Source organism: Bacillus rossius, chromosome 1 (genome assembly GCF_032445375.1).
Source record: "Bacillus rossius redtenbacheri isolate Brsri chromosome 1, Brsri_v3, whole genome shotgun sequence".
Classification (NCBI taxonomy): Eukaryota; Metazoa; Arthropoda; class Insecta; order Phasmatodea; family Bacillidae; genus Bacillus; species Bacillus rossius.
This window is the reverse complement of record NC_086330.1, coordinates 358958065-358979385: the sequence shown is the minus strand read 5'-3', so window position 1 is coordinate 358979385 and position 21321 is coordinate 358958065.

Below are 21321 nucleotides of genomic sequence, written 5' to 3'. Positions count from 1 at the left end.
GCATTTTCCCGAATGTGTAGAGGATATTGGAGACTATCCTGGAGGACATTGAACCCGCGAATTTTTCCGGTCTCTAAGTATAGGGTTTAAGCCAATGAGAGATGATTCAGTAGCGTAGCACATAATTTGTTTCGGGAGAGACCAAACCAGCTTGGGAACATTGCAAAGTCGTGATCGTAGGCTGTTAAAGATTTAAGTCTCTGTACGGGGAGAAGACAGTCGGCTGGATAAACTAAGCTTCTACCCAGTAGACTCGTCCTGATTGGCCAGATAATCATACCAATGACGCCCGCCCACTGGCACCAATCGCAGCTAGGCTGTGAATGACCCCATACGAATATTTTTCGAGAAAAACAGGCGTCCAGTCGTTAATCGTCCTTGAAGATGGCTGCAACGTGACATGACGAAACGTTGGCAGCAAGGTGTTTTCAACTCAAATGTTAAAAGGTACATATGTATTGTAATAAAAGCTTCCTAAAAAAATGTTATAGCCTGATGTGTACAATAACATTTTGTTAAAATTGGAGACCAGTGTTCTCAAATGGGAAAATTTACCAAGGGGAAAAAAGTGTTTAAAAATATATGTCTTGTACCAATAGTAAACATGTTATGGTACAATTCTCGTAAATAAATAAGGAGGGATATGTTTTTATTGAAAATGTGCGATAGAACAATTGTATAACTTCAAATACACAAGTACCACAAACATTGGTTGTCTGTAAAGTCGGTTTACGGACGACAGTTTAACGTGACAACGTCATAACAAAACATTGATGAAATGATTGCATACTTTTATGAATCAAATTGAATCATTTTTATTGAATTATCACTATTTTGTATGGCTACAAAGAAGGAGTGAAATGAAATCTACAATTTAATCGATATATTTACTTTTATTGGCACTCGTTAATTCAAAGATGTTTATTACTTTAACGAAGAGATTATTTTAACTTTAACATTTATACATGTTTGCTATTTAACTTCTTCCAATCTGTGTTATTCTTTTAAGGATAGGACCATGATAGTAAAAGTAGGAAACGAATGGGAGTGTTTCATGTTTAATGTGCCTCGAAAAAGTCAAATCGATGGTTGTTCCAATCGAGTGGAAGAGAGATAGATGCGGCGCAAGCGTACAATGACCGTAACGGGACACAGCGTGAAGGGACAATGTGCGTTACGGGACACTTTTTCGTGCGTGCAGCCGGCGTTCATCGATTTATTAGACGTTTTCACGCCAAAAAAAAATTTTCTCAAGTCAAAACATATTCAATTTTTTTATTTTAACAAACAAATTTTGGGTTCACGAAAGATATTCCAACAGATATTTCCAGCACCTGAACTGCAGTTGGTGCTGGCGCGGGATGGCCCCTCAGCCCGGCCGGAGGCGAATGAACACGAAGAGCGACCCGAACAGCCAGCCCACGAGCCAGCACAGCGCCACCAGGCAGCACGTCTCCAGGGCGCACGCGCTAGCCTGCCTCCACCAGGCCTGCGCCGGTGACGTCACGCCCACCGCGGCCCCCCATTGGCCGTCGCCGCACGCCGCGCGCGCCGCCGCCAGCAGCGGGATCACCAGCGCCGTCGTCAGCAACTGCAAACGTAGAGACTTTGAAAAATTCGCGCTTTGGATGACCTCTAGGATGGACTCCACAATCCCCTACACACTCGGTCAAAAATGCCACCTGCTCATTGGCTACTGACTCGTGACACCTGTCAACTGGGACGCTTGCGATTCGATGCTTTTTTGGTTGAAGGTTTTTCATTGGCTCAAAGTCCTTCAGATAAACTGTGAACCAATCAGAGAAGCAATGTAAAGGTACAGTTGTTTGGATTCTATCATATCGTGAAATGAATCAGCGAATTTTTTCGGTCTCTACTGCAACGCGCCCGTCTATAGAACTGGCGCACATACATCAGTTGCGTCAGTATTGGTGGGATGAGGAGTGGGCAGAGGACGTGAAGATCTCCCTCGGATACCATCATTAACTGCGAGACGGTCGATTTAGAATCGAGCATTTGAAAACCGATACACGAATATCAGTTTTGGACCGCTTAATCCGCTTGCAAATAAACAGAACCACGAATGTCTCAGTCCTGGACGAATTAAGAGTAGAGAGAATGTGAATAACACCACCGTGTTCATCAGCAGCAACTGCAACACGTTTTATTTATTTATTTTTATTTGAACCCACACATAAAAAAAACAAATCAAGTTTTGGAACTTAACAGCGATTGTAACTAAGCAGATTGCAATTGGCGGCAATCAGGGTAAAATGAACAGTAGAGAGGCTGTGAAGGTCACTGCAGTGGTTGTCAGCAACTGCAACGGATTTATCTTTGAACGAGAAAGTTCAAAATAAATATCCAAACCCAAGTTTCGGAAAATTAAGAAATGGTTGAAACCAAACACCGCATCTCTTGCGCAACTCCTTCTAGGGGCTTAACTAAGTGCGTTATCCATCTGAACTTTGTTTACACCATTTAGATCAAATATTTTAATACAATATTTTATGTGTAACATCTTAACTCTAGGTTGGGAGTAATTTCGTTAACGCGACGGAAATGTATAACTGGAAGTAGGAAGTTATGGTGCTGCTATATATGGCAGATGGCACTAACCAAAGTTCGCAAAGACAAAGAGAAAAGTTAAAGTATTAACTGTTTAATGAATTTTAACAAGATGTTTCAGTATTTAAAAAAAAATTCCTTTTTGAAAATAAGGCCCAAAGCTTTCATCCGAACCGTTTCATAACACTTTAAAAATTTCCATCTGCTAATCGAATGGTTCGATAGTCGACGTAGCCAATTTTACTATTCCGATAGCGAATTCTAGCTGCTGGCGCGGAAACTACGTGTGTTTCGAGTCCAGAAGTGTAGTTTAAAATAAAGTTTGCGTAAATTTATCACGTTCAGCATTACTTTAAAGAATTCTGCATTAAAATTAATGTTGTAAGTGCCTTTGCAAAATGAGAACACGTGACTGGTAAAGTACTGAAAGACTAGCTTACTTTTTTAACGCCTATTGAGGTTATTTGGTATGGAAAAACACAGCAACACTGATTAGGAGCAATGAGGACTGAATCGGCCATGGCTTATAATAATAAATCCCCCCCCAAAAAATTTTATATGTAGCCGTTTCGCGAAAAACATGTTGAAAACACTTTAGTTGTTTTAGATTCGAACCAGGGTCGCGTGCAATGTGAGTCCAATGTCTTGGATGGTTTTTATTTTCGCGAAGGGAAAGTACAGACGAAGAAAAACCATGCGATTTAAAAACTTTTCAAGATATCAGATATGCGTATGAGGGCCTATTTGTAGTTCTGTTTTGCCTGTTTCGTTTTTAAACTGTATAATTAAAACAGTAAAGATGGTTAAAACAATTTTTAGTAGGGACCGGAAAAATTCGCGGGTTCAATAACCTGTAGGTTGAACTCCATAGTTATATTACGTACACTCGGTCAAATGCCACCCACTGATTGGCTGCTGTCTTGTGAGACGTTCCAGCGTAGCAGCCTGTGATTCGATAAAGCTTTGGTCGGGTGTTTCTCATTGGCCCAGAGTCATCCAGGTGAGTTGTGAACCAATAGCAGAGGCAGCACTGAGGTACAACGATTTGTATTTTAGCCTATCGCAAAATGAATTCGCGAATTTTTCCGGTCTCTAATTTCTAGGCATGCCATTTCCTGTAAAGCACCCAATTGCATTACACCTTTGTCTTCATTCCTCCGCCTTGTGATGTTACGGGCTGCCGTTCCGAACATCAGGGCGGGAAGACTGCGCTATAGGGAGACACCGCGCGCGAGGGTCGTACATGATCAAAGACTCATGCCTAGGGCCATGAAAATTTCGCGAAAAGATCCCGAGAGTAGCTGGAAGTTAAAACACTGTATCATCGTCTGTGCTCGTGATTGGGTGAGTTACTTTGAGGTGTATGTCGATTGTTACAACAACCAATCACACTAATTAAGTGTGGAAGCAAACTCGTCCTTAGTGTCTCGTGCAAACAAGGCAACGACTTCTCTCGCAGACGGCCGCCAATCACAAGGAGGAAACCGCTGGTGTGGGTATACCTTGTTGCAGTCTAGTAGGCGTTCAGATTTTTTCGCGAAAATTTCCTGCCCCTACTCATGCCCCATTGACCCTGTTACCTCCTGTCCGGTGAAGAGGGACGGGAGGTCAAGATTTTCAATCACAGAGATGTGGTGAAAAAGTACGCGAAATAAATGTTTATTGTTAGCAAAGATTTTCACAGTAAACATCACCCTTCAATACACCAATTAATAGAGACCTGCAAGATTCGCGGATTCATTTCGTGATATGCTACATACAATTCAAAATAATTATACCTTAGCGCTGCTTCTGCCATTGGTTCACTGTTAATATGGATTAATGAGGGCCAATTAGAGACCCTCACTCATACAAGTGTTGAATCACAGGCCACCCAGTCGAGACGACTCACAAGTCAGCAGCCAATGAACAGGTGGCATTTGCCCGAGTGTGTAGAGTGTAGTAGAGTCTATCTTGGAGGTCATTGAACTTGCGAATTTTGCAGGTCTCTACCAATTAAGTAAACTTGACATTAAACTTCGGAGACATTACTTTAAGGAATAACACCATGAGAAGTGCCACGTTTCTGTGAACCAAAAAAAAAATTAAAAATAGTTAAATACACCTACCCTTAAATACAAAGTTACACAAGTTTTATTAGGGACATTATCTGGAGCCGACAGGGATGGTAAAAATTTTTCCGTTCGTCGGTAGTTCCGGCGCCAAGCCCGCGAAGCCGATCTGAGTCGAAAGGACCCGATCGGGCCCGATGGCTTGCTGTCAGGCGCGCAGAATTCGAACAGTGCGCGCCCCTGTGCTGCGGTTGGTATCCAGCCGACAGGCAGGGGCGCGGTCTTGGAAAATCTCATCAAAGTTACGCAGTGCGAAACTGCGTAACAACCCGGTTCGCAGCACCAATCACCACGCCTCGCGGCGGCCAGGGAACACAACGACCAGATCGCGTCACAGCTGCGGTAGACACGCGTACCAACCCCCTCCTGCCTAACAGTACCAAACTAGACGCAAAGTCTAAAACCAAGTCCCATAAAAAATTACAAAAGCAAAAAAAAAAAAAATTCAAAGCAGTCATGAGGACTGCCGACAAAAGTGCAAACATTGTCGCAATTTATACGAAAAAGTATTATCACACATCAAATTCGTTTCATCACATTTGTAAAATAACTCCTAAATTACTATAAAATACGCTTTGCATAGTAATTGCAAGTATTAAAAAAAATAAATTACGATGCACTTAATTTTTAGGTTATATTGCTACAAAGACTCGGTTTTCTTCTTTATTTAAACCATATATCTATATGAGAATATTAACATATTTTATACTCACTTTTTGCTGAACAGTAATCGTATACTTAAGATTTTAATATAAAAATTGAATCCAAAAACACAATTTGAACACTTTATACATACATTCGATTCACATATGCATGGCACTGATGTGCAGGGACTGAAGACGCGTACTGGCTGCGCGCGCACCACTGAGTGTGTGTGTGTATGTGTATATATATACATACATTCACGTCACGTGACCATATCGATGACGACTTACATGAATTTACTCCCTATCCAAACCTTCCTACAGAAGTTTTCACGTCAATAATTCGAGGCGAGACTATGCACACTCCTGAACGAAGAAGAAGTCCTGTCGACGGAAAGGACCGCACCTGCAGCTTGTTGGCGCCGGCCCAGGGCCGCAGGAGCGCGGACGCGCTGTGGTGTTCGTCGACGTCCCTGGCGGGGGCGCCGCAGACGGGGCAGGGCGTCGCGGCGCCGCGCCTCCGCTGGCAGGAGGCGTGCACCAGGTGGTCGGCGCACTCGAACGCGGCCTCCAGGAGCTCCTCGTCCGTCCCTGCGCCGCACGCGCAGCACCTCGGCCCGTCGTCTGCGGGGCAACCCACCCCCGCCCGGCGTCGCGCAGCCTGTGTGAGGGGGCAACCCACCCCCGCCCGGCGTCGCGCAGCCTGTGTGAGGGGGCAACCCACCCCCGCCCGGCGTCGCGCAGCCTGTGTGAGGGGGCAACCCACCCCCGCCCGGCGTCGCGCAGCCTGTGTGAGGGGGCAACCCACCCCCGCCCGGCGTCGCGCAGCCTGTGTGAGGGGGCGGCGCCCCGAGACGTCCGGGCGAGGTGGCCGTCAACCAACTCGCAGTGCCGTGTCCCAGAACGTGTCCAAAACCGACACCCGGCGAGGAAACAAATCGGCAACCGTTTTTAATAAACGGTGCCCCGCGAGAGAGGCTAGGAACTCTGGTTTCAAAGCATTCCAGCGGATGTTTCGCAACCAAAATTACTAGGGATAGCATCACCATCGGATAGAAATAGAACCGCCTCTATAATTTTTTTCCAGTGTTTTTATATACATATTATGACCTAAATGGAAAATATTCTTGGTACGTCCCCTGATGATCACACAAATGACTATGTACGAGATAATGGCGCCAGGCGCGGATCCGCCATCTTGAGGAAATCAACGAAAAAGTGAGCTCTGCGCATGCCCGGAATTTGATAAAGAGATCGGCAACGGATAGGACACCAAAATCCGTTCCTGACTGGCCGTCCACTATCGTGCTCTAGGATACATGTGTAGCATTTTTGAATACCTGAACCCTTATTTTCGTGTCTAACTCCGGTAAACTTCGGGAAGTGTTCGCGAACCCTAGTTACACGAAGGTAAAAATATTCGGGTGAGCCGAAAAATGTATGTATGTGCTTCGTAGGCTTCCCTTCTCCTGCCCTTAACGTTACGTCGACCAACAAGGTCACTGGAGATGTTTATCTCGCGGCAATACGGAGCGGCGATGTTGGGGGAAGGAATCAGGAATCGGTTGTGGCCTACAGCAAAGAAACAATCCCAGCACTATTCCTGGAGATATTCCGGAGGCGACCACGATTCACTGAAATCGCAGTGACCGGATACACAGACTGCGCCACACAACGCTCTATCGTTATTCTGGAAACTTGAGTGCAGTTTAGGGTGTTACAGTGGCGGATACAGAAATTTTTTTGTTCAGTGGGGGAGAGGGAATTTTGAAAATATTTGCATAAAAAATTTAAAATTTTAACACCTGCATTAAAAAAAAAATTACTATTGACAATAACACAATAGCATATGAGCCAACAGTAGTAGCCGCAAGTGACGTGGTTTCTCATACAGTAACGTACTGCCTTCACTGATATATTGCAATTAATTTTTGACGTGAGAACGTCTAATAAATCTATGAACGCCGGCTGCACGCACGTAAAAGTGTCCCGTTACGCACATTGTCCCGTTACGCTTTGTCCCGTTACGCTTTGTCCCGTTACGCTCATTGTACGCTTGCGCCGCATTTATCTCTCTTCCACTCGATTGGAACAACCATCGATTTGACTTTTTCGAGGCACATGAAACTTGAAACACTCCCATTCGTTTCCTACTTTTCCTATCATCGTCCTATCCTTAACAGAATAACACAGATTGGAATAAGTTAAATAGCAAACATGTATAAAGTTATAGTTAATATAATCTTTTCGTTAAAGTAATAAACATATTTGAATTAATGAGTGCAAATAAAAGTAAATTTATCAATTAAACTGTAGATTTCATTTCACTCCTTATTTGTATCCATACAAAATAGTGATAATTCAATAAAAATGAATCAATTTTATTCATAAATGTATGCAATAATTTCATCAATGTTGTATGACGTCACGTTAAACTATCGGCTGTAAACCGACTTTACAGACAACCAATTTTTTTCGTGAATCCCTCCCCCTAACCCTCCCCCTTTTTTTCCTCACTTGAAACCGCAACTTGGTGTGCACTCTGTTAAAGTTAAGGCGAGGCATTTTTTATAAAGGAACATCCAGACTTTGACAGTTAAATAGTGTGACGTAAAATAAATAAAACAAACGCATCATTTGCGTTCCCCCGGTACGAACTATCTGAGTGTGAAAAAAAAATTAATTTTTAATTATGAATGTAAGCGGGTAGAGTCAATGTTTCATTTTAAAAAAAAGTAACGCCATCTTAAACAAAGTGTATCTAAAATACACGTCATAATTGTCGGTACATACACACGGTGGACATACAAGGAGGCAGAAACGTCAAATAATGTAAGACCGGAAATGCTTCTGTTTATCACTAGATCCGTTTTTGTGCACAAGGCGATGACCTGAATCCCTATTATGTAGAACCTATATCGGCACGATTTATAATTAATCATTCGTATGTGGTGTGTTGTGTATCGTGCAAACGACCACCAACTGAATGAAATATATTTTTTCTTGTTATTTCACACCATACTTAGGAATATCTATTAATACTTGTAAATTTCAAACGAAGTACATAATGATATAAATTTTACGTCCATTTTGATTGGTAACTTATAGTTTTGCATATATGTTGACGTTTTTTGGGCGTGTGGGTTTCAGTCACGTCAAAAGTGAAGAGTTCATCACCGTTTCGGTAGACATTGCAGTCGCCATCTTCAGGGTAACAGTCTCCTACTGAGACAAAGAACTACCAAGGCTCTCATCAGGAGACTGTTACCCTGATGATGAAGACTGCAATGTAACACTGGTGAACTCTTCACTTTACACGCGGCTATACCCACATATACCTTACACATGCAATAGCCGCGATAAAGTCTGCGAACCTCTGCACACACACGCAGTCTGAGCCAGCCACTGAACGTGCTGGGGTTGGCAATCTTGCACAACTGAGACACCATTCGCTATAAAGTTGATCACAGTATATTTAAAACAGGTCGTGTACCTATTTCAGCGACGCCCTCCATGATGATTTTTTTTTCTCGTGAGTTGCTGTTTACGGTTGATGGCAAGATTGTATGTTCGCCACAATGTTTAAGTTCTTTCCTTCATAATATTCGCGGATATTTCTATACGTTTTCGTGGAAACGGTACGATAGATAAGAATATTGTTGTCTATTGATGAAGGCCTATTCTTACGTTATTTTTTTTCTTTCCCCCCCCCCCCCCCTTGATCGCTGCCTTATTCAGCTGAATATTGAACACAAAATGCATAAATACAATATTTAAAAATTTTTCTGATTCATCAGTCTGCTACCAACTATTTGAAGAAAATAACTAATAAATTATATAAAATCCCATTAAATTAAAAATTGTCAGAATATTTTATTTTATTACAAAATTAAAAAGAAACATTATTACCAAAACATTCCTAGACGAAATATGTAGAGATGGAAATCAAACTTTTTTTATTATATTTTCTAAAAAATCTCTGTGTTTTCAAATGTACGTAAATATAGACACAACTTGATGTATGGCTTGCTGTTATAGTTTAAAAAAACTTTTTTTCTCTCTTAGGTTCAATGGAAATTGTGATATATTAATACCATGTAAATATTAATTTAAGTTTTCCACTTTCTTGCATGTGCTAAAAAGAGAATAATTTAACAACGTGCAAATGAACGAAAACACGATAAATAAGAAAATTAATTACTTACACACAGACATAAACTGTTTGTCTATCTTCTTATTTGAATTTAATAAATGGTTGTTGGAGTTTTATGCGGCTGTTATAACAACCGTAATAAAACAAGAGTATACTGTTAGTTGTTAAATTGGTTTTAAATGTATTTCCAAAAGTATTTGGTTTACGGCCTAATAGTTTTAAGCTCACTGCAAGAGTTCGTTAAATTAACATTTCCGATCTTAATTAAAAACGTACGTTAAAAAAATTACTTATCCACGTCCCTAAATAAAAATTGTTTCCCGTCGATTATCTTCGCCCCACAAAACGCTGGCACTCTGGGCAAATGCCCAGTTGGCCCGTTTGCGAATTGCCTGAAATCGTGTGTGGTCAAAAAATAAATTGTTCTCGTGAGCCAGCCCCGAGCGTGTACATGCTTCACGGTACAAGCATGGCGTCCCGTGTCCATGCTTCACGGTGCAAGCATGACGTTCAAGCAGACGGCTCAGAGACGCCCTCCCAGCTACAGGACAAAAATACATACATTTAAAAAAAAATTAAGAGAGAGAGAGAGTAACGAGTAAAAAGGAGAGTTGACTCTCCAGACAGATTTAAACGCGAAGACGTACGTGTCAGTTTCTTCATTTCTTTTTTTTACTGCCATGGCCATGATCCCTTGTTTTATGAGTTTTCTAACCACTTACAGAGGGGGGAGAGGGGTGGTTAGAGAAAATTCATACTTCCTGCCGCGTCGCAAACGCACGCAGAGAGAAAAAAAAAAAGAGGGTTGGTGCTCCTAAAATTGTTATTTCTTTGTTTCTTTGTAATTTATATCTTCGCGTTCCCTCGCGGCAATCCTCACCCCCCCAGATGCTCACACAAGACGTTTTCAAAGTTCATACTACAAACGAGACGAAAAATGGTTACACGTGGGGTCATGTCATCTGTCATTAAAAATTATGGCCGCTGACAAACTTGACAGCTTCGCTCGTGTAAATATTGTAAAATTGTAATAGAAGAATGTGACTGATTTTCAACTACACTTGAGGTCCGGTCTCTCACGCCATGTTGAAGATATTTTTTTTTTCAGTTTCTCGTCATTTTCATTACCAGGGCTGGTTCTGAAATTTTAACACGAAAATTCCCTTGAAATTGTTTTTCTGTTACGAATATGTTCAGCAGATATTCACTTAGCGTAATATAATAGGTGTAAGAAGTCACAAAAGTGTTACCTAGTAATTATTCTCATTTGAGCTACCTTTTGCAACCACTGCATTACACTTAGTTAGTGAATATCTGTTGAAAGTTTTACGGCAGAACAAAAAATGTAAGGGAAGTATTGTTTTAAAATTTCATATGCCAAACGTTACGTATGCCAGTTTATTATTTTCCTTTTAAGTAAAGTCGAAGGTTTATTCAACCTTGATAAAAAAAACTCACATCTTTCATTTCAATTCAATTTACTATTTCTCGAAATGAAATGGTTAAAACGCGTCAATTTCTGTTTAATGTCGATTATGACATCTTCCTTATGTCTGTAAAGCAAGCAATTGGTCTAAAATAATGAGTTCTATGTCTTCATCAACATTTCTATCTATATAAATTCTGTGAACATGTATATCCAGGGGAACGAGGTCCTGGCCACAAAAAGTTTCAACAATAAAAAAAAAGCATAACCATTCCCTATGTTTGCCGAGAAAAACACATTATGAAGCCTTGGAGTTGAAAGCTTCCACAGCATACAGTTTGGAGTAATATTATGTTATTTAAATTTTATTTACTGTTCGCATTCATTAAGGAACAGTACTGCAGCCGAGAGGTTTGATCTCTTTGGATGCCTGTGCTATAGACTACGAATGAGTGTAGATCGCAGTTCGTTTGGGTTTTGGACGATACTGCAACAGATGCCAAAATTTTATATGGAATGATAAATTTGTTAGAAAGTGGAAAACTGTGTTTATTTTGTGATAATTTTGGTTTTGTTTGGCAATTTGACGATAATTAATCTCTGTCCAGCTGTGGCGACGGATTGGCTTGCTCATAAAAGGCGCGCATCTTTGAATGTATCTGAAGGGTTTGAATTCCATTGTTTTGGTAGAGGTTTGTGTAATTTTTGCGAGGAAAGAGAAGGAGATTTAGAGAGAGACTCAAAAGTACCTATGACTTGATAGCGTTAAATAGCAACGTGGCCTGTTTTGACTCGATTGCATAGTTATTTCGTGCGTGGCAGTTTTTCTTGCCATGTGTTTAGGCCGGAGTCTCAGTTGCAGGATCGAAAATTAATTGTGTCCAACGACACTTTGGTTAAGGCTCGTCTATTCAGTATAAACTCAGTGGGTTAGACATTGTTTGTGTTACTGAAGTCATCTTCATACTGATGAATCACCCAACCATATTGACACCGAGCAAATTTTACATACTTCAGCCAATTTTTCGAACTAGAAACACTAATGATAATCGAGAGCAGACTATAAATAAATAATTTTACGTACAATTTTGGTGCAACTAAACTGTCATTCACTGACTATTGTACTTCAGCAAAACGTGCGTCTGGCGTTAGAAAGCGTTAGAGAGGTCCGGCGAGTCTAGACGATTAGGCTTTATTAAATTTGAGCTAGTGGTCAGCGTTTATATATATGTGTGTTTGTATACATTCACACAAACATTTTAACTTTTAGATTTCAAACATGTTGTGTAACAGTTCAATAACTGACAGTACTGATTTTTTCGGATATCATTATCTTCCAGATAATTTTGTGTTATTCACGTCCAACTTTAATTTTCACTAGCTTATTTAGGCACAACTTATCAAATCCATATGCATTGTAACTAATTGGCAGTAATGCTATTTTAATGTGACAGATGGGTCATGATTTGATTTAATTGAATTACAATGTGTTACTTTTGTAATTGCTGTTATTTTTTCTTTTTCAGATTTATGGTGTATTTATGAGTTTTTTCAATGTCGTTTTAATGAAAAAAGCTTCTTCTGTCATTAGTTTAGTGCAACATTGAATAAAACAAATTAACAGAAAAATTTATTCTTTTTATTTATAAAGTAAATAATCACCTTGATCGTTTCAATTACTGAGTATTATTCTTTAATTTAAAACAGATAATAAAATATTTCATAATACAATATTAAATATTTTGATGAAACATTATTAATTTTCTGGTTTTTATATTCCACCAAAAGAAATTCCATTTTTTTTAAATTTCATTTTAAATTCATGTTGCTATAATAAATAATATTTTAGCTTATATTTCAGTGAAAATAAATAATATCTACTAGTGTAATAAATTATTCCAACACTGGTGTCAGTTTTATATTTAGTATACAGTGTTATGATAGGTTTAATAGTTGTTTAACAGTGATGCTGTAAACTGAATTAATATCTATACTTTGGTTAAATTCTGAGTAAAGTGACAATTAGGAACAAAATTTAACACGTTAGCTTTGATATAAGTTTTTAATTTACCAACAGGAAAAAAAATATGTAATAGTTCGAAAACCATATGTAAACACTTTCGATATAATTAATGGAAATTTATTTTATAAATATCCCGGAACCAACTTTAAGTTTCTTATATTTGAACGTCACTAATTTACCCCCATGACGGTATGTATTTATTTATACTTAAAAAATTATGTCTATAAGAAAAGATTTTATTGAAGGTTGCAATAAATATTATGAATAATGTAAAGCGTGTTATCTCATTTGAATATCTACACCTCAGAGGTAAGGAACACAATGTCTATTTTCATTTATATACAATCGGCACTGTGACCATTATGTATAGGGACTGGAAAAATTCGCGTATTCAATAACCTTTAGGATAGACTGCACCATCCTGTGCATACTCGGGCAAACGTCACTTGTTCATTGGCTACTGACTTGTGAGGCGTCTCTATTGGGAGACTCGTGATTCGATACTGCTTTGACTGAGGGTCTATAATTGGCCCACAGTCATCCAAGTTAACTATGAACAAATAGCAGAACTTGCATAAAAAACAAGAATTGGCATTTTAGCATGTTGTGAAATGAATCCGCGAATTTGTTCCGGTCTCTAATTATGTATATTTCCGCACTGTGCATTTATTTTTAACCATTATGTCCGAATAAAAATTTATTTTTATTACAAGTCAACTTCCAAGGGGCTTGAAACTATATATTATTTCCACAAGTGCGAAACGTAGTGAACGTTACTTCGAGCCAGTACGTCTGCTCGAGCCAGCACAAACCCCCAAGGGATTGCGATCTCGGAACGCATTCCACACGTGTTCTCGCATCCCTCGACGCGGTAGTGTGCTCGTGACGGGTTATTCGGAACAGGCTGTGCGTCTCTTTGACATGATGCTGCGCGCGCGGTAGTCTGGATCTGGTAACGCAGTGTGACCTCCTTGGGTGGGGGAAGGGGGGTATAAGATGGGGCGTGGAGACTGTAGGAGGCCCACAGACGTCGCAGCACTAAATGGGCCGAACAACTGTTTGTGGACGCGCCCGAGAAGAAGAAAAAAAAGGGTGGGGGAGGGGGAGTAAATACGATGGGGAGTAGCTGGAAAATTAAGCGCGGGAAAATCTCTTTGACGCGCATACTCTGTTCTTCCTGTGGTTCCGGCATGTGAAAAAAAAAAGTGGGCGGGAATTTCACGCTCAACTGGGCGTGTCATCATACGTACACGAGACTGCTTTCGTTGAGTTGGAGGCGGTGGAAAAAGGAAGAGAAAAAAATACGTCTCTTCAGTAATTAATTGCGTGCACGACGGAGGACGGGTTAAGCTTGCGAGACGATTTAACCAGCTGCTCGTGATCTTTAAATAGGGGATTCTCGTTATAGTCCGTTTCACGTGACTTGTCTCCATCTGACTGTTCTCAAAAGTAATACCCGATCATATACCTTTATTTAAGGACCTTTCATAAAATGTTTTATCTCGATACCTCCGTTGCATTTGTGGTTTTTGCCACAAATATTTTCAGCAGATATTCACTGGTGTAATAATAATAATAAAAATCGCGCAAGTCTTCGTAATTACCATAACTTGCGCAACATTTTTTAGACCCATGATATTACACTGAGTGAATATCTGTTGAAAATATTTGTGGCAGTATCGAGTTCAAATTTTAGAAAGAGCCCTTAATTAAAAGTAATGAAGAAAAAAGCCGAAAGAAAAAATAATCAATCTTCGTGAATTCGTAATCGAAACATAACACGTGTTCCTTCGCGAGTGGCATATGGATGACGGGTGGGTATAACACCGGAGCTGCAGCGACTGAGAACTGTCCGAACTCGAGAGACATGTCACGTGACTATAATGGCCGGTTGCACCGCCAGAATTCAGGCGTGATGTCGAGTCATAAGCAGGTTTTGGTCATCGTTCTGATCACATTCTCTGTTGCGCCACTGTGTCGTGAGGGCTGAGCGAAGTTCATTGTGAACTTCGATGTGAACCGACTCTCGGGTCGGTCCATAGCATTGATCTTTGATATACAGGGCGCGAGCAGACGCGGCTGGTATTTTCCACGGACGTACACGCAATGTACACACAATGCACACGTAATACACGCAATGGGCACGTAATGTACACGGAATGGACACGCAATGCACACGCAGTGTACACGCAATGCACACGCAATAAACGCAATGGACACGTAATGTACACGGAATGGACACGCAATGCACACGCAATACACACGCAATAAACGCAATGGACACGTAATGTACACGGAATGAACACGCAATGTACTCGCAATGTACACGCAATGACTACGGAATGTACACACCGAAAAACGTAATGTATACGCAGGTCAAGCATTTTACGAAAAGAACGCACATTTGAACACAAATTCGCATAAAAGGAAGCGCATTTAACGAAAATGTGGTACATTTTCAAGTATATTCAACTCAGTAGGATGCGATCGTCAAGTTTACGATAGGATATAATGCCTCCAACAGTCATTTGGCTCCAACGGTCTTTGGCTCCAAAGGTATTTGCCTCCAACGGACATTGATTCCAACGCTAATTGGCTCCAACAGTCACCAATGGCGTCAAAAGTATTTGGCTCCAAATAGTCTTAGGCCTAGCTGCTATTTGGCAACTAGACTAGGAGGCTACGAAGCTACTAGACCACATGATTACAAGACAACAAGGCTTCAACAGGCTTCGAGGCTACAAGTCTACGAGGCTACTTAGTCTATGATGCTACATGAATCTTAACTGTCTTTGGCTTCATTCAGCGGCGAGAGTTAATTTATCTCATGCAAAAGAACATGTTGCAAGTAGTTTCGATTCTTGCCAAAAGTTGTCGGCACATACTGTGTTGAGGTAAAAATTATTTATTTCTTTTATGTGGGATGCGGGATCCTCACTAACGATCGCAAGAGAAGGAAGGCTTCGCTAGACACCAAGGAGAAGGAAGTTCCTCTTGAATTATAGTGATTATAGCCCGTCTTAAGGTATATTATTTGACTAATTAATTATTACTTTGTTTGAATTCTACCTGATAAAATTATTGTAAGTGCTGGTTTTAGTAACAGAAATTCACTAATTAAACAAAACACTGAAAAAAATTGCGTGTCTCATTAGGTAAAAAAATTTCCATGCAGAGATCGATTCCTCAGAAATAATCAGAAGAACTCGGAGAACATCAGCAGAAGTCTCACCAGGAATTACTAGGAGCACACGGAGATTACCAACCGAAGCGTCGCCTTGAATGACCACAAGAACTTGGAGAAACCAACAATATATTGGCAGGAATAATCAGGATCACACGGAGAAAATTAACTAACGTTTTCATAAATCAAGATCAGTGAATCACAAAAAAACGTAATATATAAAATTATTATATTACAAAAATATATAAAAAAGTTACAAAAAATATTGTGCCATCTTGTTGTCTTCTCATTTGTTCAGCAAGGATAGAGTTCTAGCACAAACCAGAAGGTTTTGTAATTTTTTGTTCATTTTTTATATGAATATTTTGTAATTTATGTTCAAATGCACAAAAAATATTTTAATAAGAGTTCATTCAGCGTGTCAGTAGGTATTCTTGCGCTCAGAAACGATACCACGCTACAAAGCGTCGCACTTGTCATCTGACCTCACTAACACAGTTATACAGATGTACACCTCTGACTAGGCGGGCCCCTTAAGTGTAAAATTCTTTTTGCCAGCTAAAAATATTTCTGGAATTAGATGCATTAAAAAAAGTATTAACAACAAGCTGCAGTACCCGGCGTTGCCCGTGCTGAACACATGGTGAAGGGGACCTTTATCGAAATCAGATGTTGTTAGTAGTTGTCTTCTTAATTTGAATTGGAAGTGTGCAAAATAATTTATATCACTTTCATATCCTGACAGACGTTCTGCCAGTGTATAGTTATTTGCCCGTATATATCTAAAAATTGGTGGTCTGTATGTATTCTAGACTCTATAAAGCACTGTATAAAAAAGCTGAAAAATAAGAGATTACTAATATCGAAAATATTCCATATCTAGCTAATGCTCGGCATGCATTGCAATGCCTCGTTCAGTTTTGTTTTGTAATATGTTTGAAGTAGTTACACATATACAAATCATCTATCCATCGCTCTAAATATATATTTATCTCTATCTACATATATATATCTATGTATCTCTCTATCTCTATTTATTTCTTTATATCTACATATATATAGGCTATATTTCCCACTAACTCTATCTCTTCTATATATAAATCTCTATATAGCGCTATACATCTATATATCTCTTTATCTAACCCATTTCATTCTCTATACCTCGCTCTATCTCAACTTATCTCTCTGTCTCTCTCTCACTCTATATATATATCACTCTATCTCTGTGCGCACTTATACTACAAAAACAGACGAAGTGCCGCTATATAATATGAAGTAAACACATTTTTTGAAACGATTCGTAATCCAAATATTGCAAAATAGTTATACCGTCTCAGAAACCTTCACGGGCATGCGCATAACAACTCACCAAAATTTCATCGCAATCGGATGAATGGTATAGGAACGCATTCGGCACAAACAAACGAAAATTAAAGACATGACAAACGCATCAAACGATGGTGCGTTTAAAATTCAAGGCAACTCTATCTATTGACGAATTTAAGAACAATACTGTTATAAGAGCCTTTATTTTGCTAGCCGCTGCAAGCTCCACTAAGCGGGCTGGTCTCACCAAGGAGAAAAATATGAATTTGCCAGACCTTACTATGTGTGTTATCGTGTGGCAGACAGAGAAATGACACTCACTCACTATTTGTATGTCTATGACCTATGATTTTTTCTGTTATAAAATGAAATTATCTCTTTTTAACTCCCTTAGGGATGGAATTTCATATTAATATGTGGTCTATGTGTTAATCCAGGTTATGAGCTCGCTGTAGACCAAATTTCATTCAGATCCGTTCAGCAGTTCTGACGTGATTGAGTAATAAACATTGATCCATCCAAACTTTCACATTTATAATATTAAGTGGGATTTCTTTGGATGGGTAATACGGAAATGGCGTATGAAAATGTAAAAATAATAATAATAAACATCCGAACTTCACTTACATCATCACACACTGGGAAAAGGAATAAAAAGAAGGTGGTTCGTCGAAAGGATGTGCTAAGATGCCAGGAAAAAAAATTCATACTATAAAGAAGTGTCGGCCACCTGCAGTAACAAAATTAACACCGTCTGCGTTTTGAGTGCCACAGCTGAAGTCGTCTCTTTACTGTACGGCCACGTCTGGCGCTCAACCACTCAGAGGAATGTCGCATCACTCAAGCATAGTTCTCTGCAGATCCTGGTGTCGAATTGCTGTTGAGGGTTGTCAGTAATATGAAAACGAAATGGTAAGAATACCATGTCTGAGCAACGTCAACTGATCATCATGCTAAGAAAATGGGCGACTAGAATGGATGTGATTGGTAAGATTAAGAAACATCCTTACTGTATTTTTTTTTGTAAATGTAACAGAATTAATAATGTAAAATTACAGATATTTATAAATTTATTCATTCAATTTAAAGCAACTCTATCGCAACAAAAAAAAATGTTCGCAGTAATACGGGGGTTTGGATTATTTCCCGGGAATTAATTATTTTTGTTGTCCCAGTACCTCCATTAGTTAAAGTTATTTTTAAAGCGTTCTCTAAATAGCTTCCCAGTGTTAACTGCAACATTATTAATCATAATCAATAAAGAACAATAGTTTGAATCTTAGATAATCTTTTCCATGGTTTAAAATAGTTATGCTTGTGTAAAACACCAATCAAATTTTTAAATTGTGCACTAACTTTTATAGGTAAGACTTGAAATATTCAGTACTGTTTCGAAAAACACATTTCATATACATTTGCAAAAACATCAGAAACAAGATATTAAAGTTTACCAAGAACCCCAATTAGTAAGATGGATATTGACATAATTTTTTCTGACGACAGAATATTTAACGTTATTTATTATAATTTGAAATCCAAACAAAGAGCTGGAAAACAGAACTACACGGTTTAGTGTCAAACACGATGGGGGACAGCGTTATGATATAGGGCTGTATTTCTTCTCGCGGAATCAGAAAATTTATATTAAAGGACTGTATGTAAGTGTCGACAATTATTTGTACATTTGATTATGCTTCCGCACCTGGTCATTTAGGCTATGCGTGCCATTTTAGTTTGGTTGTTGAATAACTAAATTTGTACGTAATTTTTCTAAAGAAGAAAACCATGGCCGTTCCTTTTATCTGCCGAAATGTATGTTTGCTGGAGTTAGAAAATAAATACGTATTTCAGCATGTGTACCAACTCACAATAAAGCCGTGTATTTACTTTGTTATTTGCGTATGTGTGCTCCTTTAATAATCTTTTGTGCGCAACTAATTTGAATTAACATTTTCGTTTTAAATACTCTGCTCTTTTTCTGAGGCAGACTTAAAACTCTGAGATTTTGGGAGAAACTTTGTTATGAAGAGATTTTTTTGCCCGGCTTCTATGGCCTTCGAACATAGTACCTATTGAGTTTGGTGATCATTTTGGCCCTTTCAGTCTTTAGTTGTTTTATTTGGAAACCCCAGGAGCCAAAGGTACGTGATAATATTGACTGATTGTACAGCATGATACAATATGCGTCACGCCGTGTGTGTGTGCGTGCGTGCGTGCGTGCGTAGGTTGAATACGCGAACGACTCCAAGGCGACGTGATAAAATTGGTCATGTGTACAAAGGAAGAGTAGGTACACGCCAGCTCTGCTCCGTATCAGTTCTTAAGGCCCTGCCACACCATCAAATTTTCGCTTCCAGCACCTTCCAAAATGTATGTGTCGAATAAAGAAAACGTCACTAGAGCAGTATTGTTTGTTTGACAAGTTAGCCGACTTGAAATTCCATAAAATATTTCTCACATTGGACAGGTTCTAAAATACCTTGGATGCTGGATGCAATCAGCCAATCAAAATCTTGCCTATCGAAAACGGAAACGACATCCGCTTCCGTAACAGCGAATCTTTAAAATGGCGAAGAACACATGTGCGATTAAAGACGGTATAAAAGCAAAATAACTAAAATAATGATAATATGAATTTCTTATACGAAATAAATTAGCGTGTAAAAAAAAGGAAATTGTTTTTATATAACTAAATCAATAAATCATTTATTTTTATTACGCAACAAATATTACTATGAGTAAAACTTATATATGTTTAAAAAATGTATGGATGCACAAATAGCATGAAAATTCAAAACTTCTATCCAGCACAGTTATGCGTTAGTTAATTTCAAAATAAAGTTTAAAATTGTAAGGTTTGTGATGGATCAGACCAAAAAAAACAAACAAACTTAGATGGTGTGTCATGGTTTAAAACATATTATTTGAGGTTATGTGTCAATGTTTGTTAATGTGATGGAGAAAAACTGGAAGCTGATTTCCCTCCAACTCAATTGTCGAGTTTAGTTGCAGACGGATATTGGACAGCGTGTCAGGGCGCTAGGCAGTGCCGACTGTGGGAGTATCGGAGACCGCGAGACCCCGGCGATTGTTACATAGCTGGAGGAATGATTGTGGGCAGGTGGAGGGGGGGGGGGGAGGTCCTGACCTTGAACGGGTTACGTGAGCAGGGTGGCCCGGCCTTGGGGAAGGCGCGGCGGGTACCTGCCCCCCCCCCCCCCCCCGGCCGGACGTGCTCCAGCGGGCAGGCTCTCTACGGACCACTGGCAGCGGAAATTGTTTTCCTTCGACAGGAAAGAAGGGAATATATATATATGTATATATATGTATGTAAATGTTCGTTCCTTCAAAAATCTTAAATCACAGAATGTACATTCCCCGATTGCTTTGAAATTTTGACACACCGTTGCATTCAAATACGCGCTTGTTTTTATATACCTATGTCTAGAGACCGGAAAAAATTCGCGAATACATTTCGCGATAGGCTAAGATACAAATAGTTATACCTCAGTGCTGCCTCTGCTATTGGCTCACAACTCACCTGGAGGACTCTGGGCCAATGAGAAACACCCGACCAAAGCTTTATCGAATCACAGGCTGCTACGTTGTGACGTCTCACAAGACAGCAGCCAATGAGTGGGTGACATTTTACCGAGTGTACGTAGAACTATGGAGTTCATCCTACAGGTCATTGAATACGCGAATTTTTCCGGTCCTACCTATGTCACACCTGTGACATGTAAAATAATACCACTAGGTAAATATATATAAATGAATGTTTGTGTGTTCGTCTTCTGTTTTGTAAAGATAAAAATATACATAGAAAGATAAAGATATACATATGTATTGAGAGATTGAGCTAGAGATATGCATATATATGCAGAGA